This window comes from Oncorhynchus masou, chromosome 27, assembly GCF_036934945.1.
Source record: "Oncorhynchus masou masou isolate Uvic2021 chromosome 27, UVic_Omas_1.1, whole genome shotgun sequence".
NCBI lineage: Eukaryota > Metazoa > Chordata > Actinopteri > Salmoniformes > Salmonidae > Oncorhynchus > Oncorhynchus masou.
Genome location: NC_088238.1, coordinates 29,805,143 through 29,832,940, shown reverse-complemented (window position 1 = coordinate 29,832,940; position 27,798 = coordinate 29,805,143). Strand labels below are relative to the sequence as shown.

The 27,798-nt window shown below is 44.8% G+C and overlaps 1 pseudogene; it reads left to right on the top strand.

Annotated features, from left to right (window-relative positions):
- Positions 1-102: 102 nt before the first annotated feature.
- On the top strand, positions 103-24,656 carry LOC135515974 (actin nucleation-promoting factor WASL-like; annotated as a pseudogene).
- The last annotated feature ends 3,142 nt before the right edge of the window (positions 24,657-27,798 follow it).

Sequence of the window (27,798 nt, the reverse complement as noted above, 5' to 3'; positions counted from 1 at the left end):
TGTGTAACATAACCGTTTAATGCTCTCAAAATGATCTAGTCGTGCATTTCAAAAGTGCGTACTCCCCCTGTTACGTTTTTGGTTTATTCCCATAGACTGCCATGTTGGATTGAGTCACAAATCTGCCGCTACTTGCGCTGGAGTTCTGATTAAAGTTTAGTATCTACGATATGCAAGACGTTGCAGGAATGTTCTCATAATTTGGATTGAAGGAGGACCTTACGTTGTGTTTGGGACTAACGAAGATAATATCATACTAAAGCTGTTTCTATCGGGAAGTGAACAAACGTGCATCGATGTGAGGGTCCGGTTGCAGGCCACGGGAGATCAATGACTGTTTGTTTGGGTTTCTTACAACGTCGAATCGGAATCATAACACACCTTTTGGTTGATTGTCAATAATGAGTGGCCATCTGCCTCAACGGCGGCCCGCTAACAGTGCATCCAAACTGCTAACCCCACAAGAGAACGACTGTCTCTTCAATTACCTCGGCAGAAAATGCACCGTAAGTTTATCAGTTGTTATACTTTCTTTACTAATTGCTCGTGAATGATGTTTACCCGTTTCATGATTAATTGAAGCCACTGTAATTGATGCCTCAATATGTTTGATATAACAATCGAAGGAAAACAACTCTCGCCACTGGCACTGGCTAGATTGGTGGAACAGGAGTAGGGGAAAATAAGTCTTGATATCCCGGGACATAGTGACATTTGGGCGGTAGAAAGTTTCAGTCAAGCCCCGAGGCCTCGGGTGTTCCCTGACACACCTGCATAGCACAGAGAAGAGCCAAACCACTGTTAACAAGAATGTGCTGCTCGGTTTTGTTGGCCAAGGCCTGGGCCAGTGTTAAAATCTGCTAAACTCATCAACCTGACTTCGAATATTTTTCGTACTGAAGTTGCATAATGTCTTGGCTGATTTCGGAAGCAGCCTGTGTGTTCAGAACAGCCCGTGTGTTCTGAACAATCTGTCTGGCATGCATTGTTCTGTTGTCCACACAATACTTTGTCATAGGCAATCACACAATTCAGTTCAGTTGATTGCTCTCCTCGGTTTTTGAGATGCAATCAGTGAAGAATGTGTCCAATGTAGCGTTAGTGTATCATTGTAGCAAATTAGCTCTGATGGGCAGGGACTCTATTTAATGTGACCGCTTGAGAAATTATATTATATAACGCGTTTTGTTATCATTTGACCCGGCCAGGAAATTATATTTCAATAGAAACAATGTGTCCTCTTGAAACGTGATGTGCATTGATTGCGCCCTTTAACCTCGGGTATTTAAGTTGGTGTAATGTACAATAGCATTGTAAAGGCCTAGACTTATGTCAACAAAATAGGTATACAGTATCTATTTGCTGTTTTTACACCCCAGTGTGTCATCTTGATCCACCTTGGATGGCAGGCTAATGTCATCCGATGTCAGTTCAGAGAGAGAATGCACCCCCCCCCCCCCCCCCCCCAGATTGGTTGATACAATTGGATGCCATTGAAGGCTGTTTATCAGTTCATCAGGAATGTGGTTTAATCTGATTTCCTTAAGGTTCTGGGGCAAGGCTGTGTTGTGTAGTGTTTGAAACTAAGTTGGCAGGTTTCTACCCAGTGTGAAGTCCAATACTGCTCGCACACTTTCCCTACAGTGGTTGAGCCTACAGTTTCTCCAGAGTAGGTGCGTTGATAGTTTTGTCTCGGTAGTAACTTTACCATGCCACGTTACCACACCCTTTGCTACTTCCCCATATCATCTGGCTTTGAGTCATGTCACCTTTTGTCATGTTCACAAAGTAGGCTAAGATGGTGTTGAGGAAGTCGTCTTCCGCTTACTTCCTTTCTCACGTGGTGGGCCAGAAGAGTCTCGCCTCCTACCTGTCTGTCACAGTCATACCTGTCCCAGGTGTGTCTCTGCACCTGTTGTACACCTGCATACACAGCCAATGACATCATTCCACAGACATCCAGGCCATGTCACTCATCATGTGAGACAGCCCAGGCAGTTGCGTGAGTGACATTCCTGCATCGCTCTCCTCATGAAAACGCTCTTGTTAAAATCTGTGAGAAGTGAGCGATTGCTTGTTATGAAATGGTCTCCTGTAGCTCGAGAAGAAAATGTAGGAAGCTGCTGTCTTTTCTCTTCCTCCACAGAGAACTGAACACTAAACAGCCCCTGCTTCTGTGTTTAACCTTTGGCTTATTCCAGTTGTTGAAGGCAAGCTGAGCCAGAAGCTAATGTCTAATACCTGTTGCCTGTTGAGACATGGATGTTATGTGCTAGTTGGAACCAGAGCTGTGTCAGTGGATTTCAGCTCAGGGCCTCTCTCTGTCTCTCTATCACTCTGTCACTCCACTCTCTTTCAGTGATTCATACATACAAACAGTGAGCAGCACACTCTGAAACGCAGGCCCTGCCAGATGATGAATCACATATGTGAGAGGTCCAGCCTGTGTTGATGTGGCTTCACTGACATTCAACTCATTGGTATTCCTACTGCTTCACTTTTTACTATCAGCACCGGGCTAGAGGTGGAAGCTATCCAATTCGCATTCTGTGTGAGTGAGACAGAGACACAGAGACTGCCTGATCAGCAGTCCTCTCCAGCAGGAAGTGCAGTGGTCAACCTCCTTCAGTGTTTTGTGCTGGAGTGGCGAAAATGTGCCTTTTGATCTTTACCTCATACTCTCCTTCCCAACCTCTTCCCTGTTCCCACTTTCCCCACTTCGGCCTCCCCTTACCACCCCTACTCTGGGCCTCTGCCTCCCCTTACCAGCCCTACTCTGGGCCTCTGCCTCCCCTTACCAGCCCTACTCTGGGCCTCTGCCTCCCCTTACCAGCCCTACTCTGGGCCTCTGCCTCCCCTTACCAGCCCTACTCTGGGCCTCTGCCTCCTCTTACCAGCCCTACTCTGGGCCTCTGCCTCCCCTTACCACCCCTACTCTGGGCCTCTGCCTCCCCTTACCAGCCCTACTCTGGGCCTCTGCCTCCCCTTACCACCCCTACTCTGGGCCTCTGCCTCCTCTTACCAGCCCTACTCTGGGCCTCTGCCTCCCCTTACCACCCCTACTCTGGGCCTCTGCCTCCCCTTACCACCCCTACTCTGGGCCTCTGCCTCCCCTTACCAGCCCTACTCTGGGCCTCTGCCTCCCCTTACCACCCCTACTCTGTGCCTCTGCCTCCTCTTACCACCCCTACTCTGGGCCTCTGCCTCCTCTTACCATCCCTACTCTGGGCCTCTGCCTCCTCTTACCAGCCCTACTCTGGGCCTCCCCTTACCAGCCCTACTCTGGGCCTCTGCCTGGGCCCCCTTACCAGCCCTACTCTGGGCCTCTGCCTCCTCTTACCACCCCTACTCTGGGCCTCTGCCTCCTCTTACCATCCCTACTCTGGGCCTCTGCCTCCTCTTACCAGCCCTACTCTGGGCCTCCCCTTACCAGCCCTACTCTGGGCCTCTGCCTCCCAACACCAGTCTCTGTATTTCCTACTACTCTCCAGTCTCTACTCCTTCCCAACTACACTCTGACTTTCCTCCCTCTCTTTCTGTCCTTCCCAACCCTAGCCATTCCTACCCAATCCCACTTTTTAGGCTCATGGGAAATACTGTCAGGACATGGATGAATGATGCACACTTACCGTACATTCAACATCCTGTTTGTTCGTTTTCCCTGTGATCCCTCTACAGTCCTACTGGCTGTAGTGTGTAGTAGCACCAGCAGCCTGGTGAGTGGTGCCATGGCGAGCTTTGATGATGTCACTGGGACTGGGTGCTTCCTGTGGCCGGTGGGGCTCGTTCAGGCTGCCACTTGTGATCAGAGCTCGAGAGTCTGATGGATGAAATCGCCCAGCTCTCTGCGACCTCACTGTCTTTGTCGCGTTGTGGGCACAGCCAGCTAGATGAGCACAGACGTATATTGCTTTCTTTGAAAATGTAGTCTAGGCTAGAAAGCTTCATGTTCCCCAGACACTGCACAGCTCTTACCCATCTGTGTGTAGTTAGCTACTAGGCGTTCTCGTGAACTTGCTTTACCACTTTCTGCTCTGGCTTGCCTTTCATCTGCAGGGTAATTGGCCTGAACCCCTCTGCGAGGAGGCTAGTGAACTTGGGGAAGAACCTGGGTCCCGTTTTCCGATAACATTTTAAGGCTAAGTTCATCTTTAGAACCTTCATAGGAGCATCGGGAAATCTCTGTGCTGTTTCCCAAAACCGTTGTTACTAAAGTTTCACTTGAAAGAGCTTGTTATTTACCAACGGCCGAAGACCACTTGTAAAACAGCTAAGTGTTTTGTGAGCTGCTTTTTTGTTTTACCCTTCTGCTTCACTTTATTCACCAAAGATCAAGATGTTTCTGTCTGACTGTGACCGACAACTTTCGAACAAAGTTGTCTACAAAGTTGCCAAAATATTTGCAATTGTTACAAACAAGTGAAGTGTAAAAAGCTTAAAATGTAACCCGAGATGACTGCATTAAAATATACTTTTGGTAATGTATGTATGTACACTTGCTCATCAAACATCTCATTCCAAAATCATGAGCATTTATATGGGGGTGGTCATCCTGCTTTTTGTTGCTATAACAGCCTCCACTCTTCTAGGAAGGCTTTCCGCTAGATTTTGGAACAGTGCTGCTGGAACTTGCTTCCATTCAGCCACAAGTGCATTAGTGAGGTCGGGCGATTCATCCCAAAGGTGTTCGATGGAGTTGAGGTCAGGGCTCTGTGCAGGCCAGTCAAATTCTTCCACACCAATCTCAACAAACCATTTTTGTGTGGACCTCACTTTGTGCATGAGGGCATTGTCATCCTGAAACAGTAACGGGCCTTCTCCAAACTGTTGCCGCAAAGCACAGAATCATCTGGAATGTAATTGTAGGCCTAGTCCAAACTCTTTTCTTTTTTTAACCTTTATTCAACTAGACAAGTCAGTTAAGAACAAATTCTTATTTTCAATGACGGCCTAGGAACAGTGGGTTGAGGCCAATGGTGACTTTAAAACCGTTAGAGTTTAATGGCTGTGATGGGAGAACTGAGAATGGATGAACAACATTGTAGTTACTCCACAATACCAACCTAATTGACAGAGTGAAAAGAAGGAAGCCTGTACAGAATAAACATTTTCTAAAACATGCGTCCTGTTTGAAACAATGGATGAACAACATTGGCACTAACCTAATTGACAGAGTGAAAAGAAGGAAGCCTGTACAGAATAAACATTTTCTAAAACATGCGTCCTGTTTGAAACAAGGCACTAAAGTAACACTGCAAAAAATACAGCAAAGCAGTTAACTTTGTTCAGAATACAAAGTGTTATGTTTTGGGCAAATCCAATACATTACTGAGTACCACTTTCAAGCATTGTGATGGCTGCATCATGTTATGGGTAAGCTTGTAATAGGGAGTTTTTTATGTTCAAAGGAAAGTGAGTAGAGCTAAGCACCGGTAAAATCCTAGAGGAAAACCTGTTCCAGTCTGCTTTCCACCAGACGCTGGGAGATTAATTCACTTTTCAGCAGAACAATAACTAAAACACAAGGCCAAATCTACACTAGTTGCTTACCAAGAAGACGATGAATGTTCCTGACTTAAGTCTACTTAAATCTATGGCAAGACCTGAAAATAGTTGTCTAATTTGACAGAGCTTGAAGAATTTTAAAAATGATAATGGGCAAATGGTGCACAATCCAGGTGTGGAAAGCTCTTAGAGACTTACCCAGAAAGACTCACAGCTGTAAACGCTGCCAAAGGGGCTTCTACAAAGTATCCACTCAGGTGTGTGAATACTTGACATTTCTGTATAAAATTATTAATACATTTGCAAAAATGTCCCCCAAAATTATTCATTTTGTCATTATGGGGTATTGTGTGCAGATGGGTGAGGAAAAATAATCTCTTTAGTCAACTTTGAATTCAGTCTGAAACACTTGTCGATTTCCAAGGCATTTCTAGTCAATCGCCAAATATTTTTGTGAAGAAAAAAAAATACACCCCTGTGTTCCTTTTTTCAAATGTTTTATTAGTCTCGGGCTGTTGGTGGTAGGTGCAGCCGATTCAGCTGTCCTTCGTGCCAAGTAGGCAAACTGTTGCCATTTCATGTGTCTGAAGGTACAAACTCTGCCTTCCCGGTGTGCTTGGAGAGGAAATCAAGTGCTCTATGCAATTGCTGGCCAATCCGATTGCTCAGATGACCGAGTCTGCAGTAATTTAGCAGGCATAAAAGAAAGCTACGGCAAAATTGATACTGTGAGATTTCAAAACGTTTAAAACTGTGACTATAGAGAGACTGTCAACGAATACAGCAAAGAGCTGCTGTTTTTATGAGTGAGTTCATGTTTAAGTTCTTACTCAGAACTGTCAACACTTTGTAGTCAACACTTTTATAACCCATAATGCGCGTTCTTCCTATTTCCACTCAGCGCTACAACAAGCAGTGCAGCAGCAATGAATGAGTAGGAAAGTGTATCTATAGGCTTGTGTTATTAGCGGCTTGGGTCTTTTTTAATATCAAGGAATATTTCACTTTTCTCTGTTAATAGGAGTAACAACATGAATTTGTGCATGAGGCAGAAATAATGCGGTGCGACTTGAGTTTCGTCATCGGCTGGAAGACTGTGTCCCTTTTTGGTTTGTGTCAGTGGAGGAAAGGGAGAGCGGAGGGATGTTGAGAGACGGACCCTCAATCTGCTGCTCTCTCCGATGAGACTGACCACCAGGTGCAGGCACCACCAGCCCAGTAAAGTTTAAAAGCAAATTATTCAAATGTACCTCACAAGTAATACAACAATGGATCTATTACCAGTGTGATCATATAGCCTACCTCAAATTTTGCACGCCCAATTTTTCAGTTTTTGATTTGTTAAAGTTTGAAATATCCAATAAATGTCGTTCCACTTCATGACTGTGTCCCACTTGTTGTTTCTTCACAAAAAATACAATTTTATATCTTTGTTTGAAGCCTGAAATGTGGCAAAAGGTCGCAAAGTTCAAGGGGGCCGAATACTTTCGCAAGGCACTGTATATTTTTTAAATGTCCCGAACAACAATGCACTGGCAGGTAAATTCAAGCAAAGCCAATATGCAGTGATAATGTATTGGGCCTATAGCCTACTGCACAAACCTCATTGCTACAGAACTGTTTTTAATTGGTTAATGTTGCATAGGCTTAATGTTAATGTTGCATAGGCTTAAAAATCAGAGCGGTAGATCTCGGCATGCATGTTGACTCAAAGTGATCTTGACTCAAAGAAGGTTGGTGACCACTGGGCTTTGTAATTTGTCTAACGATGTACTTAGCGAACATTCTTGCCGTGTGGTGTTTTTGGCTTTCGGCTGTTGTAGGTTTACGATGCATCGTTCTATCGGGAAACCGGGCCCTGATCTTGAGTCTGTGTAGTGGAGCCTGACATCCAGCCCTGATGAGTCAGAGGGTTCTGCTGCAGGCCTGTCTGACCCAGCAGGATCACACATAATGGGCATCTTAGGAAGGCCTGGCCACATCCGTCTAAGACCAATTAGATACTTGGCAATAACTCTCCAGTTAGCTCTGTTTGAGCTGGCCCTTTATCTTTATGACAAGTTATCTTCAAAGAGCTGCGGACATTGTTTGCATTGCTGCAGCAGCTTCACTTGGTAACCACTCTGTTCCCTGAGACGGCCGCCTCCTCCTAGTACAGGGCTGCCCAACCCTCTTCCTGGAGATCTACCGTCCTGTGGGTTTTCAGTCCAACCCTAATTTAACACACCTGATTCTACTCAGATACGCTAAATTAGGGTTGGGCAGTAGATCTCCAGGAAGAGGGTTGGGCTGCCCTGAGCTTCGAGGTCTAGATGCATTACTGACATGTCTGCTATCGGAGTCAGTCAGCGGTGTGACAGCTCGGTCCTATAGAGAAGGGCGTGGAGGCTGTTACGGTGAGACACACACTGCTGCCAACAATAAAGACACGTTATGACAGGCCATCCTTCCTGTCCTCCTCACATTACTATAAGTAAATGACAAGAGTATATTCACCACTTTTTTGGCAGCCTGACAGGCTACTTTACCGTCCTGCGTGAGGAGACTGCTGAGATGTCAGTAAGTAATACAGAGGACAGTACTGGCACACGAGGACAGGGTGACTTTAGTCCTGCTGAGAAATGAACTGCGCTGCGGTAGTCTAAACTCTGCCAGTGCTGTCACACCTCTGTAGTAGTGTTTCTGCGCATACATTATTTTCTAACCTTTTTATTTGAAGTTCGACTTGGCGAGATGAGGTTGCCCTGAGCAGATCCGCAGATATTGAGATGAGCGCGATGCAAAATGTTGCGCGGTCAGAGTATCTGCGCACATGCACGGGTGCGCTTCACACTGTTACAGCGTGATCTCTACAGGACCAAAACAGCAGAGAAGTTGAGCCTCGCGCTTCAACGCACTTAGTTGTTGAGGAAGTTGCCCTGTTATTGTGTATACTTGCGTCCTTGCTTTTACCTTTTTAAAGCAGGAAGTCAATTCCATTGAGGTCAAATACATATTTTTAAAGGGAGACCTGGCCAACACTGCTTCACTATAAAATATAGACTGAGAGTCTGTGAGTCTCAGTTAAATCACTATTACATCCATTTGACATTTTAGTCATTTAGGCGACTCTTATCCAGAGCGACTTACTGTTCATGGGGGCTGGGCCAGTAACTGAAAGGTCAGCTCGGGGAATCGATCCAGCAACAAGGTAAAAATATGTTCTTCCCCTGAGCAAGGCATTTAACCCACTGTTCCCCGGGCTCCGAAGACGTGGATGTCGATTATGGCAGCCCCCCGCACCTCTCTGATTCATAAGGGTTGGGTTAAATACTGAAGACCCATTTCAGTTGAATGCATTCGGTTGTATTAACACCTTGTGCCTTTCTCTCCCCTGCAGTCGCTGTGTTCAGCGGTGGTGCAGGTATACTCAGCAGACAGGAACTCAGCCTGGACCAAGAAGTGCTGTGGTGTGGCCTGTCTGGTCAAAGACAACCCAGCACGATCCTACTTTATCAGGGTGTTCGACATGAAGGTGGGTTTAGTTCACACTGTAAAACAACACATTTCACTACACCTATCTGATGTGTGTGACAAAACATAGATTAAAACCACCAATGTATATAATAATAATTACATCCACACACTGTCTCTCTCGCCACAGGAGGGTAGAAGCATGTTAGAGCAGGAGCTCTACAACAACTTCTCGATCACTTTTCCCAAATCTTACTTCTTCACATTCGCAGGAGACGTGAGTTATCCCTTTCTCTGTGTACTTGATGTGCTTTGCTCCAGCTAAGTCCTTTCACATGTCATGGTCATTTTTTTTTTTATGGTAAAAACCTGTGTGTGCTGTCTTTTGAAGCCTGCAGTGTTGTTCGTTCTTATGACATTCCACTTCCTGTGTGTGTTTGTGTGTGTGTGTGTGTGTGTGTGTGTGTAGTCGTGCCAGATGGGACTGAACTTCGCCAACGAGGAGGAGGCCAAGCTTTTCCGGGGAGCCGTCGAGGACCTGCTTGGGAGACGACAGAGAAAATCTGGTGACTACTACCTACTGATGCCATCTTTGATTCTACTGACCTCGGATCTCTGATATTGAAACCATCTCCTCTCCTCTCTGACCTAAGCTTGGTCTGCTAATGTTTGGACAGATCCTCTCAATGTTGAGATATGGATCTCTCCTTCTTTCTATGCCATCTCCTTCCTGATTGTTCAATTGGCAGCTCTCGCTCTCTCTGGCCCACAGTTAAGGGCTTTAGCTCCAGTAGAAGGGGAGCAGATCTAGAATCAGCTTCACCCTCTACTAAATCCTAACATAAACATGTGCCCGATCAGCTAAGATCATTGTCCAGGGGCAACAGTGCTCTTCCGTGCCTCTTTTTGAAGTGCTCATGGAGACCAGCTTGCTATAATGACAAGTTCAGGACTGTTTGCCCTCTGTCCCAAACCAGCAAGAGTCGATGCAGTTTCTGTATGGATGATCCTCTTTTTAGATTTAAGTTCTGTCTCGTCAGTCAGTCTGTGATCGTTCTGGTAAATCACTAACTCGCACACGTACGCTTGACCATCAATCTCCCCACACACACACACACACGCGCATCCATGCTGCTTATAAACTAACTCCGTCCGTCCGACCCCCCCCCTGCTTACAGAAGAGTTCCTCTTTGATCTGTACTCACCTGTAACTCCATGCCAAGCCCTTACCTTTCACTAACACACAGCACTATACAGGAGTTTAATTATATACATTTTGTTTTACAGAAAAAAAGACGTCAAAATGGTAGGTCAAAATGGTAGGTCGAAATGGTAGGTCCTTCATGAGTCTTTTTTTGGGGGGGGGGATTCATTTTGATGTTAACCAGAAATCGACGTAGACACTAAGTTTTTAATCAAATAACCCTGAAATGATTTGACTTAAATGATATACATGCACGTAAACAAACACTCGTCCCCACGTGGCTTTGATTGAATGGCTCCAGTGTAAAGCCACTGATAATCCACTGAAAGCAGGTTGTCTCAGAGAGAACACCTCTCCCAAGCCCCTAACTAACAGATAACCTACCCTACCAGTCTTAATCTTAACCATAAGGGGTATGGAAGTACTGTGAATCTGACTGTGACATCAGTGGTGAGAAGCAATTCCTATGTACATGAATCCTCTTTACAGGACATGCTTAGGTATCCTGCATACACACTCCAGAAAGCCAGTTCGACAGGGATGTCGAGCAGATCCCTCCCTCAATCTTAAAATACCATTCCTGTGACACCACTCACACTCCATCACACACTCCAAACCAGGCCATATGAATTGTCAGCCAACCTCCACATTCTATAGATAAGAGGCTACAGTTGGAAGTCGGAGGTTTACATACACTTAGGTTGGAGTCATTAAAACGCGTTTGTCAACCACTCCACAAGTATCTTGTTAACAAACGGTAAGGACATTTGCTTTGTGCATGACACAAGTAATTTCTTCCAACAATTGTTTACAGACAGATTATTTCACTTATAATTCACTGTATCACAATTCCAGCGGGTCAGAAGTTTACATACACTAAGTTGACTGTGCCTTTAAACAACTTGAAAATTTAAAAAAATGTCATGGCTTTAGAAGCTTCTGATTGGCTAATTGACATAATTTGAGTCAATTGGAGGTGTACCAGAGGATGTGTTTCAAGGCCTACCTTTAAACTCTGTGCCTCTTTGCTTGACATCATGAGAAAATCAAAAGAAATAGACCTCCTCAAGTCTGGTTCATCCTTGGGAGCATACCTCCAAATGCCTGAAGGTACCACATTCATCTGTACAAACAATAGTACGCAAGTATAAACACCATGGGACCACGCAGCCGTCATATCGCTCAGGAAGGAGACACCTTCTGTCTCCTAGAGATGAAAGTACTTTTTGCAAAATGTGCAAATCAATCCCAGAACAACAGCGAAGGACCTTGTGAAGATGCTGGAGGAAACCGGTACAAAAGTATTTATATCCACAATAAAACGAGTCCTATATCGACATAACCTGAAAGGCCGTTCAGCAAGGACGACGCCACTGCTCCAAAACCGCCATAAAAAGCCAGACTACGGTTTGCAACTGCACTTGGGGACAAATATCAGACTTTTTGGAGAAATATCCTCTGGTCTGATGAAATAGAACTGTTTTTTCCAAACAGTTCTATTTCATCAGACCAGAGGATATTTCTCCAAAAAGTCTGATATTTGTCCCCAAGTGCAGTTGCAAACCGTAGTCTGGCTTTTTATGGCGGTTTTGGAGCAGTGGCTTATGGCGGTTGTTATGTCCATTGTTATGTTTGGAGGAAAACGTGGGAGGCTTGCAAGCCAAAGAACACCATCCCAACCCTGAAGCACGGGGGTGGCAGCATCATGTTGTGGTGGTGCTTTCCTGCAGGAGGGACTGGTGCACTTCACAAAATAGATAATTCTCTTTCCTCATGATGCTATGTCTTGAGATGTTGCTTCAATATATCCACATCAGTCAGGAAGTTAAAGCTTGGTCGCAAATGGATCTTCCAAATGGATAATGACCCCAAGCATACTTCCAAAGTTGTGGCAAAAAGGCTTAAGGACAACAAAGTCAAGGTAGTGGAGTGGCCATCACAAAGCCCTGACCTCAATCCTATAGAAAATTTGTGGGCAGAACTGGAAAAGGCGTGTGCGAGCAAGGAGGCCTACAAAACTGACTCAGTTACATCAGCTCTGCCTGGAGGAATGGGCCAAAATTCACCCAACTTATTGTGGGAAGCTTGTGGAAGGCTATCCAAAACATTTGACCCAAGTTAAACAATTTAAAGGCAATGCTACCAAATACTAATCGAGTGTATGTCAACTTCTGACCCACTGGGAATGTGATGAAAGAAATAAAAGCTGAAATCTTTCTCTCTACTATTATTCTGACATTTCACATTCTTAATTAAAATAGTGGTGATTCTAACTGACCTAAAACGGGGACTTTTTACTAGGATTAAATGTCAGGAATCTTGAAACTGAGTTTAAATGTGTTTGGCTAAGGTGTATGTAAACTTCCGACTTCAACTGTATATATAACCTTGTAGAGTATGAGGTCCGTCATTTTCCTCATCAGTACCCAGACACGCTGGGGGTGATACAGTTCATTGGCATTTTTCTTGAATTTGTCATTTAGTACCAGAGCTTTCCTTACTCTACAGATAATATAACAGTCAAAAGCTCTTTCAGAGATGCTCTCGGGAACTGGTCATGTCGATTTGCTGTGGTGGGACATTAGTGTCACACTTTTCATAGCACTCCTTGGAATCGCTTATCAACGGTGCATTCTATTGGACTTCAAAGCTAGTTTGCTCTGTGCCTGGCTCCCCATAGTGTTGTACTGGTCTTACTGGGGGGGCAGACCGTGCCACCCCAATCAACTCCTGGTCTGCTTAATCAGGCTAAGAGGATTTAGTTCACAACTCTCAAACTACCCCAGTCCACTCACAGCACTGGCCATGGAACGGAAGGAGTTGTTGTGAGGGGGGGGGGGCTGAATTGGTGACATTTTTTGCCATTTGTGACCTGTAAACAGATTGCTGAGAGTGATGTTTTTACATGGCATGGCACAGACCTGTCCTATGAAGTTTGATCAGACTGGCATGGCTTGGGCTGTGCCCATACAGACAACATGGTGTGTTCTGCCTGTGGCCATACAGCGGTTTGTCTGTGGTGTCTCAGTGTCTGCAGTAATGACGGGTGAGAATGAACCTGCAGATAGGAATTAACCGCGTTCACCCAGAATGTTAGTTTCTGTTCCCTTATCGCTCTCTCTTTTTCTCACTATCTCTCCTTCTTTCTCCATGCTGTCTCTGAGTCCCGTCTCCCAGCCAGCCAGCCTCTCTCTCGCTCTCTCTGATGTAGATTCATCATGTTTAAGAGAATCTCAGGGATTATGGTGGATTAGCAGTGGGCATTAATGGTTATGTAAAATCCAGCAGCACTGTGATTTGCTGGGATTAGAGGTGGGCTGGAGTTGGGGGTGTGGTTTGGCCCGCTGGTGGAGAGGGGAGGAAGGCAGAAGGGAGGGGTATGAGAAAGAGTGGCTCGTAGAGCTGCGACCTGGCAGTGCTCCCTGTTGCGAGGGTGAGGAGAGAGCACTGTTTGGAGGCGGGGCCAGCTGTAGCTGTGGCATTTGCCCAACCCCTATCCACCTCACTCAGCCGGAGGGTCTTAGACAGCAGGCAGAGCCAGGCAGACTATCGGTTCATACCCTGCTCAGTCTCCTCTCTGGTTGCTCCTCCACCTGTTTCTCTGGATCTGTTTTTGGAAACGCCTGGAGTTGGTTCTCTAGTTCTATAGCTCGTGATGTCTCTGATTCTGTAGATCTTTGGATCAGTGGCTCTCTGAGCTATAGCCCAGGACTAAGCACCACGTAGTCTTGCCACCCCCCCCCCCCCATGCTTCTGCCATTGCTCTAAGATGATGTTCTGTACCACCTTCTTGTCCTCTCCCTCTGAGGACCTATCTGAGGGGGGAGGAGGAGGGGCGATGCTTCCGGGAGGGTGTCTCTCCACCCTCCACTGCCTGATCCTTCCCCAGGAGGAACTATATGCACCCCCCTCGGACCTCGCTACCCGCCTCTCGCTACGCCACGGGGACCACGCTTGTGGCGTGGTGGGTAAGATGCTGCTGGACGTCAACATGGCGGCGGCCGGAGAGTGTAAGGGGGACAAAGGGTGGAGGAAGGGGGACGGAACTCCCTGTGACTGTAGTCCCTCAGTCTCACCCTCGGTCAGAAAGAGCCCCCGTGGGGACTCCAGCCACAGAGGTAGGTGGCTAGGGAGTCAGGACACTCATGTCCATATAATTCAGTTTGGATTGACCACTATGTGAGTGTCACAGGACGTGTGAGCCGCAGGCAGTGGCAAATAGTATCCAGTGTGAAGATTCCACACGAATCTCATCCAGGCAGTGTTGTAGTGGTGGCTTTGTTTTTCTTGTTTGCTGTGCGTTGGTCTATCCCTGAGGTCCCACCAGCAGACAGCTCTCTGACTGACTGCCCTAAGCCTACTGGGAGGCTTTAGAGAGGAGATGGTTTTACACGAGGAGTGCTTACTGAAATTGTAATTTGATCACAGTAGCAGGTAGTGTGTTGTGACGTTGGCTAAACTCTCCAGGTGTTTAAAGGCAACTCACTGTCTCACCCTGTGTGCCCTCTCATTGAACTAATTGTTGGAGGACGCGTCAATGATGGAAGCAGGCATCATTAATAAAATGTACATCAAAAGTATTTTGTAATCGGTATGTTAAACTACCTAGTTCTGACACTCGGGTCTCTCTCCCCCAGACCTAGACTCTCCTGGACTGTAGCATTGTGGGTACTGTAGTTCTGACTCTTCTGTTCCTCCTTAGGCCCTGCCCTGCCCATGGCCACGGTGGACATCAAGAATCCAGAGATCAGCAGTATGCCACGGTTCCACGGCCACAACTCTCAGCTCAACATGGTGAGCAGCAGCGTCAACAACAACAACAAGAAGAAGGTGAAGGGAAAGAAGGGCAAGAAGCTGACCAAGGCGGACATCGGAACGCCCAGCAACTTCCAGTAAGTATTCTTTCCAATTTATTCCTTTTCTATTCTTAGTTCTTTTCTATTCTGTTTAGTTGCGTGTTTAATTCCGCTCTTAATTGTGACATCTGAGAAGTAAGGGTCTTTCACAAGCCCTCAGTGTGGGTTGAATCCATCATGAGATTAAATATTTGGCACTTCTAGTTACTCACTGTGATGTCAAGTTAGGATGTGGCCCATTTGGGTCAACTGGGGGGTATTGCACAGCTAATGTATAGAGGAGTACCTCTAGCCATACTGCAATGTGTTAATGTGCAGGCTAAGAGTTGATGGGACTTTTTAATCCTGGACATATTTCTAATCACATGTAATATGTATCTGGCATGATTGATGGATGTGAGGATAATCTGTCCTGTGTTTTTAGGAATTGGCCACTGCTAGTCAATACTATGGTACTGGGTTACTGAAGTAGTGTAAAGCAGGGGTATTTAACCAGGGGTCCGCACGTTGATTAATTCACTGTCCTTGTAAAAATAAAATAAATAAACTCATCTCAAGGGTTTTTCTTTTTACTGTTTTCTACATTGTAGAATAATAGTGAAGATATCAAAACTATGAAATGAAATAACATACATGGAGTCATGTAGTAACCAAAAAAGTGTTAAACAAATCAGAATATATATATATATATATATATGTATATATGTATATATATGTGTGTGTGTGTGTATATATATATATATGTATATGTAGCCACCCTTTGCCTTGATGACAGCTTTGCACACTCTTGGCAATCTCCCAACCAGCTTCATGAGGAATGCTTTTCCAACAGTCTTGAAGGAGTTCCCACATATGCTGAGCACTTGTTGGCTGCTTTTCCTTCTCTCTGTGGTCTAACCCATTACCAAACCATCACAATTGGGTTGAGTTTGTGTGTCCGTTGCTCGTGTTTCTTGGCCCACGCAAGTCTCTTATTGGTGTCCTTTAGTAGTGGTTTCTTTGCAGCAATTCAACCATTAAGGCCTGAGTCGCGCAGTCTCCTCTGAACACTTGATGTTGAGATTTCTGTTACTTGAACTCTGACACATTTGTTTGGGCTGAAATCTGAGATCTAATGAACTTATTCTCTGCAGCAGAGGTAACTGGGGTTTTCCTTTTCTTTGGCGGTCCTCATGAGACAGTTAAGTCATAGTGCTTAATGTTTTTTGTGACTGCACTTGAAGAAACTTGTAAGTTCTTGAAATATTCCGTATTGACTGACCTTCGTCTTCTAGGAATGGACTGTTTCTCTTTGCTTATTTCACCTTTTCTTGCCGTATTATGGACTTGGTCTTTTACCAAATAGGGCCATCTTCTGTATACCACCTTGTCACAACACAACCGATTGGCTCAAACACATTAAGAAGGAAAGACATTCCAAAAATGAACACCTGTTAATTGAAATGCATTCCAAGTGATTATCCGTATGAAGCTAGAATGCCAAGAGTACATTGAGAGAATGCCAAGAGTGTGCAAAGTTGTCATCAAGGCAAACTTTGAAGAATCTCAAATATAAAATATTTAGATTTATTTTATTTATTTTTTACACTTGTTTTCTACGTGATTCCATATGTGTTGTTTCATAGTTTTGACGTCTTCAATGTTACTCTACAATGTAGAAAATAGCAAAAATTAAAGAAAAAACCTTGAGCGAGTAGGTATCCAAACTTTTGACTGGTACTGTATATATCATTGTTTTTTTGTGTGGATATTTATTTTCCAATGTTTTTTTTTTCATGAATATCGCTAGCAAGAACAGAATAAACACATTTTGAATTAGAAGTATCTTGTTTCTATTGATTTTTCTCAACTCCTAATATTGAGTAAATGACACTGGTGTATCTGTCATAGGCTTTGAAAAAGCACCGGCGAAATAGGCTACCAGTGTGGCATGTGTCTTGACTTGGACGTACATTTCTGCCAACACATGGCTCACCTTTGTTTAACCAGGTAAACGGCTGCTCTTAGCGAACGTTTGCTTGGAGTTACCTTTTCTAGTTAGGCGACTTTAGAGTTTACACTTCCTCTGTGTGTCCTCTCATTCCCTGAGTGTAGGGTTAGGCTACCTACTATATACTGATTGGATCGTTCCCTCAGGCTCTGTACTCCTCTCTCTCTCTGATCATGTGTTTCCTTCTAGGCACGTTGGCCATGTCGGCTGGGACCCCAACACAGGCTTCGATGTGAGTATGACTGACTGACTGAGGAAGAGATATTGTTGTCTATACTGTAGCCTCTGGCTAGTAGACTCATCCATTCCCTACTTCTAATGGTATGGGAAGACCCTATCTGACCTGTGATCTGCTTCTTCTCACGCGGCGGTCTACCTAGCCTCTGTCGTATAACGTATGGGATGTTTTAATGTCACATGAACAAGGACAGTGAAATGCCTTTCTTGCTAACTCAAACCAGTAGGCCTGGACAGTGGGATGGTTTCTCTCAGAGGATGTGTATTACTGGGAGTAAGAGGGGAGGGAAGGAAGGAGAGTGGGGGGGGGGTTGTTGTGTTTTCATCCCCCTTACCAGTCCTCAGGCTCAGAACTAGTTTATTTCTGAGGTAGTGTTCGTCAGACATGATTCTCCTCGGAACTAAATATGTAATATTATGACATCTCTCCATCTCTGCCCACTGCAGAAGTTGCTGCCAGCCCAGGGTTACACAAGGAGATTTCACATTATAAACCTGTTTCTGCATAATCCATCCATTCATTTCCAAAAAAAGGATAAGTAATTATTGCGTGGTGTTCTACATGCACATCGAACAGAGCAGACGGGAACCGGAGGATTTGTTGAAATTTCTAAAAATAAGATTTCAATGATTTTGCGTTTCTGAGCTTTAATACTTTCAAGGACTTAAGTGGAGAGCGAGCGACGAGAGAGGATGTTTTAACATGTTTCGACAGAAAGAGGAAAGAACCCTGCAAGATTTTATTTATTTACAGCTGTAATTCATTACATAAAGAACACAACCTGAATTACATAGAGGTAAACAAACTAACTCAGCTGTTTGTGTCTCTGCCCAGAGAGCTGGAGTAGTGGTTTAAAGTAGATATGATATAAACCTGTGTAATCTAGTTCTGTGGGAATATAATCTCACAGCCTTCAATCCACTCCACCGGTTGGCCAACGGGCAGTGCCAACCTGGCACAGTTCCCCTCAGCCACCAGGTGGTGATGCAGGGGCTGTTTTACAACAGGGGTGGCCAACATCAGAACGTGAGACCGCCAACTCTGACATAATGTGGTTCTAACTGAGTAATGTTTTATCCCAGTGAGGTTTTACCTAGGGATGCACAGATGCCATTTTTGACCGATATCCAATACTTCCCTTGCCAAGGATCCCGATAACGGATAGTTAAAGTTTTATCAGCCTTTTAAGCATTCCAGTACACTTAAATAGTTGAAACGCACAACACTGACCAAAATGTTATTTTGTTGGCATTTACATATGTCCCCATTACCAGTGAAACATAATCAAAACCCATTTCTTTCACTTACTTGCTGTGCTGTTTTGTTTTGTCCAGTCGTTTCATTCTCAACCAGGATTTCATTGTACATGTCGAGCAGTGAAGTTTCAGCTCTGTCTGTCCTTTCCTCAGTACGAAATCCTCGTCGACCCACTGTGCTGTCAGACTCAACATGCTCGTGGGGTTGACGTCGCTGGTCCAAATGTCAGTTGTGAAGTTAATAGCAGTGACGCCCATAGCAAGAAGCTCATGGATGTGCGTCTTCAACGTTTCTGTGTAAATCCGGTAGGGCTACATCTGGAAAAATAGCGCCTACTTGGTAGGGTGTACCGGGGCTCGAGGTGCTCGACCAGTCGGCGAAAGCCAACATCGTCCACAACAGAGAACGGTTGATTGCCAAGGGCAATGAATTCTATCGTTATTGAATTTCGCCTTTTGAGTCTCTCGCTGAGATTTTCTTGAACTTGTTTAGTTGTGCACTTAGTTGTCACTGAACGTCTGGTGGTGATGGACTTTCAAATGAGTTATTAGGTTTGTGGTATTGAAAGATTTCACTTTTCCCCTCTGGAAATAATAGAATAAATAATAGCAGCACAAATGTTGCGTATGTCCTTTTTTGTTATCTTCCTTTGAAACTTAAATAGATCCACACAGCAGACATTGTTGGCTAGGTTAGTAATGCTGCGTTGCACGTGTAGCGCTGTATTTTTCGTGATGTCATTACGCCATCTACCTACGTTATACAGGTATGCACGTCATCTACCTACGTTATACAGGTATGCACGTCATCTACCTACGTTATACAGGTATGCACGTCAGCGTTAAACTATACATCGAGCCGATGCCGATGTTGGCATTTTTAGCGAATATCTGCCAATTCCAATATGCTTAACAATTTTTCTTTTTTTATTAAATTATTGTATTTTTTTAAATCTGTTCCTCGTGCATCCTTGGCTCTAACTCATTGAGGTTCAAACTGAGTGAAGTTCTAACTGATAGGAGTTCTAACTCGGCATGGTTCTATTTACTGTAATCCAGTGTTCTCTTCTCTCCTCCAGCTGAACAACCTAGACCCGGAGCTAAAGAACCTGTTTGACATGTGTGGCATCTCTGAGGCCCAGCTGAAGGACAAGGAGACTTCCAAGGTCATCTATGACTTCATCGAGAAGAAGGGAGGAGTGGAGGCAATCAAGATAGAGCTCCGCAGACAAGGTGTGTGTGTGTGTGTGTGTGTGTGTGTGTGTGTGTGTGTGGGAACTAAGGGCTTTGGGTTGTTTGTCAGAAGAGTATTGATAGTAGGTGACTACAAAAACAAGTTGTAGCCTATGTAGTGTCCATATAGATGGTTTAGTGCTCTAGAGTCTAATGTTCAGTGTGTGTTCCTCAGGTCCTCCACCTCCAAGGTGGTGTGGTAGGTTGGTTTATCTCTGCATGGTGCTGCTGTGGCATTAGTCTGACTGGAAGCTGTCTGATAGACTAACTCTGACCTCTGTAGGACAAAATAGTCTAACACAGAGTTTCCCAAACTCATTCCTTGGTGCACTTATTTTTTTGTTTGTTGCCCTAGCACTACACAGCTGATTCAAATCACCAACACCATCAAGCTGTGTAGTGCTAGGGCAAGAACCGTGCACCCAGGGGGGCCCCAGGACCGAGTTTGGGAATCCCTGGTCTATCACAGGGGTGCACAACTCCTCAGGACTGAGGTCCTTGAAGACCAGGGTCTGTATCCACAGCATCTGAGTGAGAATGCTGATAGAGGCTCTGTTTTGTCTTAAAGATCATAATGAATCAATTATATGGAAAGATCCTAGATCAGCACTTTTACTCGCAGATGCTTTGTAGATATGAGCCCAGAGCTGTGCGCCCCTGGGCATGATCTAACATGTATGGACCTTGACAGGCCAGACCAGGAGTCCGATTGCAGTGTGCTGAAGAGACATTTTCCTTTTCTTGACTGTAGAATCACGTTAGTCAATGCTATACTCTTTTTATCCCACCACAAAGCTTTTGTCTGAGTTGCTGGGTTTATTTGAGAAGAATTACTTGAAGCATAGCTGTCCCTAGTGGCTACAGTCATTACTGCATGGTGTCATAGCAGCAATTGAGCTGTATTTATTTGCTGCCTTTCCTCTGAGGTTCTTCTAGAATCTGAAGCATGTTGTGAAGTGTGTACAATAGTAGATGCCATGCTAAAATTGTCTCTTTCTGGTCCAGCCCCTCCACCCCCTCCTTCCAGAGGTGGACCCCCACCCCCTCCCCCACACCAGACCTCCAGCCCCCCACCCCCGCCCCCACCGGTCAGGGGCAGGGGCGCACCTCCCCCTCCACCCCCCTCCAGAGCGCCCACCTCAGCACCACCACCTCCCCCCCTCCAGAACAGGCATGGGAGCTCCACCCCCACCCCCAACTAGAGGCCTTCTGCCCCCTCCTCCCCTGGCTCCCCATGCCCCACCTCCTCCCCCACCTCCCTCCTTCACCTCAGCAGGTATTGGTTCCGGAGCACCTCCTCCTCCTCCCCCGCCTCCTCCCGGCCCTCCTCCCCCACCCATGCTTCCGGAAGCTGATGGAGGGGGTGTAGGTGCTGGTAAGCCCTCAGCCCTGTTGAGCCAGATCAGGGAGGGTGCTCCGCTGAAGAAGGTGGAGCCCGTTTCCACCAGCACCAGCCGAGACGGTCTCCTCGAACAGATACGACAGGGCAAACAGCTAAAGGCTGTGAGTGGACATTACCTCCTTATACATTACTCCCTTACCCATTGTTCCCCAACTGCCGGCCCGCGGGCCAAATCTGTCCTGTCAGCAAAATGATTCGTCACCCCAAAGCCCCCCAATTTAATTAGGAATATTTGTTTCATTTAAAAATAAAAATGTCGGACCCGAGATGCAAAAACTCCCAAATGCAATGTCCCAAGAAGGCAGTTAACTAAATAATGCAAAAGTTACATTTTAACTTCATTCATGGGGAGAGAGAATGCAGGAGACATTCAAATAATAATAAAGCATGCAGTGGACTATTTTGTGGTGCTGAAATGTTAAACTACAACCGCAGTGCAATCAATAGGAGATGAACAGCGCCTGGTGCTGGAAATATAGCTAACTTGTTATGCAAGTGTTGCACAGCAACAGATGGAGAAAAACTACACCAGACGAGTAATTAATTTCAACAACGATCTTCATTTTAATTTGACTTCACAAACAACAAGCGGGTTTAATTGGAGTCTATTTCTTAAGAGCCGAGGCCTATATAAAATAACTTAACTGGCTGAAAAATAGAAGTGGGATTTTTAAAATTAGGCCTACTTACAATTGCAACTGTCCAAAAATGAAGCGTCCTACAATAATTGAAAGAAAAAAAGGCAACGTGCCTGAATGTCCGTATCGGGGTAGTCTGCTCCTGTAATGACAGAACAATTAGAAAATACTGTCCGCTTTACCTAAATATCCCCGAATAAGCACTCCCAATGTTAGTATTTATTAAATACAGTCATATAGGCCACTGAGTTGTTTAATCAGTAGGAAAAAGTTGCATTTCCCCCTGGGACACGATCTTGTGGATGTCGGGTGAGATGGATGCGATTGTGATGCGCAGGCGGTCCTCAATCCACTTACGTGAAAGCCTGTCCCTGGCGTGAGTCTATACCGCGTTCATAGAGGAAAATGAGGACTCGCAGGTGTATGTCCGGCCACACATTGTTGGCACGTAAAATGTGAGTTTCTTTATTGTGCTGTGTTCCTCTGAGAATGTCACCCAGTTGACGATTTAGTGTTTCTGCGTCAGGCCTCTGTCTGGGGCGGGAAGGCCACTTTTGAAAGTGCTATGCTTAGATTCATAATGTCTGAGGTGACATTTTTTGCAAACAGTGACATTTTCATTGCAGATAAGACCCACTGGCTTGACATTGGGGAAAAGCTAGACAGATGACCCTATATCTCTGTACATTCTAGCCTGAAACGTATATTTTCATTATCCAGCTTTGATAGTTTTTGCGATCATGCTAATTGTTCTGAACAAATGTTGATGTTAAAAAAAATACTGTAGGCTACATAGATGTGTTTTTTTCCTCACCAATCAACGCACAGAGAAATAGACGACAAAAATCATAATAGAGACATGGTGATTTTTCTGAGTGTAATCCGATCTAAATTATTATTTTGTCACTGAATGTATTATGTACTAATCAGATGTGTTAATGTTGCTCAAATTGTAGTGTAGGCCAATTAACTGGTGTTAATATTATGTACTAGGTATGTTCTGGCCTGCCGACGACTGGCTCAGAAAAAACTTGTCCATAGGCCAAACCTGGTTGAAGAACCCTACCCTAACCTCTATGCCCCTGGTCCTTATACCCTGGCTCCTACCTCAACCCCTAAAACCCAATTTTATGATTGCTCTGGCATTGCTATCCGGAAGCTCCGTACTGCAGGTGCGACGCAATTGTGGAGCCTCGAGTCTTGTAGAGGCCAAATCGAGCTCCATACCTCATCGCCGTGCACCTCCCAAATTTTGTAACAATGCAGAGGGCTCCGTATTGTTCCGCATGAACCTGATTGACAACTTCCTTCACAACAGCTCTGCTCCGCGAAGCACAAGCAGTGTGAATGCACTGGCTTCTACAGAGGCCGTATCGCAGTAACTGCTGTACGGCCAATGCAGACGTTGGCTTGACCATGCAGCGCCCTTCACACTTCCCCCTATCCTCTAGAGATACTAGACGCACAGCCCCCTATACTGGAGTGTTCACTGGTGTGTATTCCTGTGTGTGTTCCAGGTGACTGACGAACCAGGGTCAGGAGGACCCGCCACCCCTTCAGCCGGCATCGTAGGCGCTCTGATGGAGGTGATGCAGAAGAGGAGCAAAGCCATCCACTCCTCAGGTACGCCCACACACACACACACACACACACACACACACACGAGATAGGAGGTTGCTGTTATATTCATACCAATGTGTTTTGTATGTGTCTTTCTCTCCCTAGATGATGATGACGATGATGACGAGGAAGAAGACTTTGAGGATGATGATGAGTGGGATGACTAGTGACCCTCCCCCTCGCGGATGATTATGACAACACTACATTGTTCCTAAATTGTCTTTCTAAATCTTATTCAAATTATAATGTAAATGTTTTATCAATTTGCTGTATATTTTTGTTGCCTTTTTTTTTTATAGATTATTCTGTGCAATACCTCATTTAATCTGTAAAGGTTTGTCATGTTATCTTTCTGTAAAGTTTTCTTCTCTCTCTCTCCTGGATTTAAACTTTTTACGTCAAGTTTCTCTTGATCTAAGAGGTCAGTCAGTGACTGGAGAGAACAAATGAACAAACAGTCAGAGCCCTTAATAATTTAGTTGTTAAAAATCGAGAACACTATTTTCATACCCTTCTCTTACTTTATTTTTACTTATTAAAAAAATCCTAGTTTAGCACTCTTATTTTCTTATGAAATCAGCTATGTTGGAATATTTAGCCCCATTTTCTGTCAATTGTAAATCTATTCAGTTTGTATTTTTGCACGAATTGAAAGAGGCTCAGTACGTGAATACAGAGCAGTATCATGGCTGTATCTGCAACGTTATGCTTGAAAGGCTATCACTTAAATTATCCAACACTGTCAACCCGTACACTACAGTAGTACACACACACATACAGCTGTCTTCTGTTTTTTGGTTTTTCATCATAGTTACAATACATTATTGGTTACAAATGGTTATCACAAACAATGTTTTATTTTTATAGTAGCAATTCAGTCTCCTACAGTTTATTTGTTTGAATCAGGTCGGTGCAGATGCAAAGCTTGAGGATGAATTAGTTTGTCAACTTAATATGACATCTGATTTTGCAGCTGAGTGTCCCATGATGATCTGTTTCACTAACAAACTGTCCCTCAGAACCAGTGAACTACACTAACACATCTACTATTGACACTAACCTGACTCTACACAGGGGGATACTGCTTTCTCATTGGAAGGGAACCAATGCTGTTCTTCACAGTATCGCTCTCTCTGTTTTCACGATGAGTGAAACTACGTTCAGGAACCAAGATATATGGACATCAAACCTTCAGAAATTAGGTTGGAAGAATAATGGACTATTAAATTGTACACTCAAATAAATGTTAATAATTTACAGAGATGCGCTCCTGTTTTCTGTGGGATGGATGTGAATATGTTTAAATATGAACAGCTGTTGTACAGTAGGATATGCACCTTTTTATAAGTGCCTGTTTGGGCCTAAGGTTGTTTGAGGGAGAGCAACTTCTGAGTGTGTACCTATTTTGATGTGTGAGCACGTTCAAGGCCTGAACATGGACGTGTGTGTGCGTGCGCACTGAGCCCGCTGGCATCCCTTCCATCAGTAGTGAGTGATGACCAGAGCTCTCATCACCAGCAGCTTAGTATGACTGATTCGATGAGCTGGCCATCTTCACATGGGGTCTTTGAACGGTACATATCGCAATGAATGAATATGGAAGACCTGAATCTATATGCTACTGATATAGTCTGATCTACACTTAATATTTCTGACTGTCCGGTGATGTTCCTTATCCTACTCCTCTTTTCCTCTGGTGATGTAGAGGTGAATCCAGGCCCTGCAGTGCCCAGCTCCACTCCTATTCCCCAGGCGCTCTCTTTTGATGACTTCTGTAACCGTAATAGCCTTGGTTTCATGCATGTTAACATTAGAAGCCTCCTCCCTAAGTTTGTTTTATTCACTGCTTTAGCACACTCTGCCAACCCGGATGTTCTAGCTGTGTCTGAATCTTGGCTTAGGAAGACCACCAAAAATTCTGAAATTTTCATCCCTAACTACAACATTTTCAGACAAGATAGAACTGCCAAAGGGGGCGGTATAGCCTGCAGAGGTCTGTCCTACTATCCAGGTCTGTACCCAAACAATTTGAACTTCTACTTTTAAAAATCCACCTCTAAAAACAAGTCTCTCACCGTTTCCGCCTGCTATAGACCACCCTCTGCCCCCAGCTGTGCTCTGGACACCATATGAAACACTTCAGGGAGCAGGCCTTTCTAATCGACCTGGCCAGGGTATCCGGGAAGGATATTGATCTCATCCCGTCAGTGGAGGATGCCTGGTTGTTTAAAAAGAAATGCCTTCCTAACCATCTTAAATAAGCATGCCCCGTTCAAGAAATGTATAACCAGGAACAGATATAGCCCTTGTTTCTCCCCAGACCTGACTTCCCTTAACCAACACAAAAACATCCTATGGTGTTCTGCATTAGCATCAAACAGCCCCCGTGATATGCAGATTTTCAGGGAAGTTGGAAACCAATATACACAGGCAGTTAGAAAAGCCAAGGCTATCTTTTTCAAGCAGAAATTTGCTTCCTGCAACAATAACTCAAAGTTCTGGGAAACTGTAAAATCCATGGAGAATAAGAACACCTCCTCCCAGCTGCCCACTGCACTGAAGATGGGAAACACTGTCCCCACCGATAAATCCACTATGATTGAGAATTTCAATAAGCATTTTTTTTTTTACGGATGGCCATGCTTTCCACCTGGTTACCCCTACCCCTGTCAACAGCACTGCACCCTCCACAGCAACTCGCCCAAGCCTTCCCCATTTCTCCTACTCCCACATCCAGTCAGCTGATGTTCTGAAAGAGCTGCAAAATCTGGACCCCTACAAATCAGCCGGGCTAGACAATCTGGACCCTTTCTACAATTATCTGCTGAAATTGTTGCCACCCCTATTACAAGCCTGTTCAACCTCTTTCGTGTCGTCTGAGATTCCCAAAGATTGGAAAGCAGCTGCGGTCATCCCCCTCCTCAAAAGGGGGGGACACTCTTGACCCAAACTGCTACAGACCTATATCTATCCTACCCTGCCTTTCTAAGGTCTTTGAAAGCCAAGTCAACAAACAGATTACCGACCATTTCGAATCTCACCATACCCTCTCTGCTATGCAATCTGGTTTCAGATTTGGTCTGTTGTCCGGACCTCTGGCTGTCTCAATGGGGATGCCACAGGGTTCAATTCTTGGACCAACTCTCTTCTCTGTATACATCTATGATGTTGCTATTGCTGCTGGTGAGTCTCTGATCCACCTCTACATAGACGACACCATTCTGTATACTTCTGGCCCTTCTTGGGACACTGTGTTAACAACCCTCCAGGCAAGCTTGAATGCCATACAACTCTCCTTCCGTGGCCTCCAATTGCTCTGAAATACAAGTAAAACTAAATGCATGCTCTTCAACCGATCGCTGCCTGCACCTGCCCGCCCATCCAACATCACTACTCTGGACGGCTCTGACTTAGAATACGTGGACAACTACAAATACCCAGGTGTCTGGTTAGACTGTAAACTCTCCTTCCAGACCCACGTCAAACATCTCCAATCCAAAGTTAAATCTAGAATTGGCTTCCTATTTCGCAACAAAGCATCCTTCACTCATGCTGCCAAACATACCTTTGTAAAACTGACCATTCTACCAATCCTCGACTTCGGCGATGTAATTTACAAAATAGCCTCCAATACCCTACTCAACAAAGAGACTCTATCCTATCACAGTGCAATCCGTTTTGTCACCAAAGCCCCATATACTACCCACCATTGCGACCTGTACACTCTCGTTGGCTGGCCCTCGCTTCATACTCGTCGCCAAACCCACTGGCTCCATGTCATCTACAAGACCCTGCTAGGTAAAGTCCCCCCTTTTCTCAGCTCGCTGGTCACCATAGCATCACCCACCTGTAGCACACGCACCAGCAGGTATATCTCTCTGGTCACCCCCAAAACCAATTCTTTCTTTGGTCGCCTCTCCTTCCAGTTCTCTGCTGCCAATGACTGGAACGAACTACAAAAATCTCTGAAACTGGAAACACATCTCCCTCACTAGCTTTAAGCACCAGCTGTCAGAGCAGCTCACAGATTACTGCACCTGTACATAGCCCATCTAAAATTTAGCCCAAACAACTACCTCTTTCCCTACTGTATTTATTTTATTTATTTATTTTGCTCCTTTGCACCCCATTATTTTTATTTTGACTTTGCATTTTCTTCCACTGCAAATCTACAATTCCAGTGTTTTACTTGCTATATTGTATTTACTTTGCCACCATGGCCTTTTTTCTGCCTTTACCTCCCTTATCTCACCTTATCTCACCTCCTTATCTCAGACTTGTTTCTACTGTATTATTGACTGTATGTTTGTTTTACTCCATGTGTAACTCTGTGTTGTTGTATGTGTCGAACTGCTTTGCTTTATCTTGGCCAGGTTGCAATTGTAAATGAGAACTTGTTCTCA